We start from the raw sequence: 1,783 nt of genomic DNA, 5'->3' as shown, positions 1-1,783 counted from the left end.
CTGTGGGCATCTCATGTATCTCTGAGGTTCCTGCCATGGGGCTGAGTGGCTTTGGTGGGATGGAGCCTCCCTGCTCCAATGGAGAGTGAGGGGAAGGGGTGGGATCTTTGTGCAAGTTCCCTGCTCGGAGGTTTCTTCATTCGTCAGGATCAGCCGGTCTGACACTCATACCTCAGGGGTCTTTGGTGCCGGTGATCTGCAGACAACTCCCTGTGTATCTATCTGGGCCACTGGTAGCTCCCACCAGGCCGGGCTGGCCATGGCTTGGCACGCTGCTTTGTGGCCAATAGACATTGGGGGAGGCGTCTTCAAGCTTCTCTGTTGTGAAATTCTTCTTTTCAACTCCTGTTTTTCTCTGGATGTTGATTTTTTTGTTGTTGTCGGTCTCTTGGGGAGATTAAACGTTGGAACTCAAACTCTCTTTTTGGTTGGGGAGAGCTGTGGCATTCCCCTAGTTCCCCGTCACCATCTTGGACACCCTCGAGTTTTTGCTTTTTTTTATTCACAAATTTTAATTTATCTGTTGAAATGAGTACTAAAGAAACTAAAGATATTTCTGGTGCTTATGTGAAAAATTATACCTTTAAATATTCTGTATTCTGTTTGTATAATGCCAATTATCTATTTTATTCTTTCCTAGATATAAGACTTTGAATTCTACATTGTTTTATAATATATAGGCTCATTAATAAATGTGTCCTTTCAGATTGCATTCCATACCAAAACAGTTTAAGATTCCTTTTTTACTAGGTCCTTATAGTATATTTCTTTGGAATAAAATGACAATGTTGTCTAATTTTAAAAGTTTTATAACGATTATGCTATGTAAAGGCCTTTCTAAGGTGAAGATTTAATACACTGATGTCAAACTAACTTTTATTTATATGGATTACATGTATTGTTACACTATTAATTTTGTAATCAACTTTTTAATAATTGTTTTTCATTTCTTGCATCTGAAGAATGAAAAATCTGGAATAATTCACAGATTTTCATATCATCCTTTGCAATTGCCATGTTAATCTCTGTATTGGTGTAATTTGGGTTCATGTGCTGCTGAAGCATGTAATGTCCTCTAAATTTAGGTAGTTAATGATGCAATATTTATACAGAATTATATCCTTGGGTGCCTGTTTGTAACAAGGAAACCTTATTGTTTCTAACAATGCTACTGATCTTATTTCCCTAAAATTCTGTGTATAATGGAAAATAATTATATTGTTCAGTTGAATGCTCACGTTTGTAATTTTTTTTTTGTCAATGACTATTTTAAATCTTTTTCATTTTAGTTTAATCATACTTTGAAGCATTTTTAGCTAGGTCCAAAGGGGATGGCTTTTTCAAATACTTATTTATTCAACTGAGTTTGCTCTGTGTAGCTAACGGATTCAAAGTAAGCCTTGCTTAAGAGCTACTTCTAAACTTCTGCAGCTGAAATTTTCCCAAATGCGGTCTCATTGGCACAAATGTCTACCAGATGCTTTACCCTTCTTCCATGTAGGATCAGACCAACCAGAATATCTTACCCTGATCGCGTAAATTGTCTTACTTGAACAAAATAAATCTTAGTTCCAAGGGATCATAGAAAAATGAATATTTCAGACAGAACTTTTCAGACTAGAAGGTTTTTTATCAAAATATAATGGTTTATTATACCTACCATTTCAAAAGTAGCTAAAGCCAAGAAGGTGAAAAAATTGTTCATATGCATGATTACCTAATGTCCGGGCCTGTCTACCTTCCAACCAGGCAGGAACTTAGACTACTGCCTTTCTATCACCAA

General features: G+C 36.5%; 1 pseudogene; it reads right to left on the bottom strand.

The window, feature by feature from the left end:
• Positions 1 to 966: 966 nt before the first annotated feature.
• Positions 967 to 1,065, bottom strand: LOC138827315 (U6 spliceosomal RNA; annotated as a pseudogene).
• Between the last annotated feature and the right edge of the window lie 718 nt (positions 1,066 to 1,783).

This window comes from Dipodomys merriami, unplaced genomic scaffold, assembly GCF_024711535.1.
Source record: "Dipodomys merriami isolate MVZ:Mamm:240054 unplaced genomic scaffold, mDipMer1.0.p SCAF_1539, whole genome shotgun sequence".
In the NCBI taxonomy this organism is placed as follows: Eukaryota; Metazoa; Chordata; class Mammalia; order Rodentia; family Heteromyidae; genus Dipodomys; species Dipodomys merriami.
This window is presented reverse-complemented; position numbering and strand designations above follow the sequence as displayed.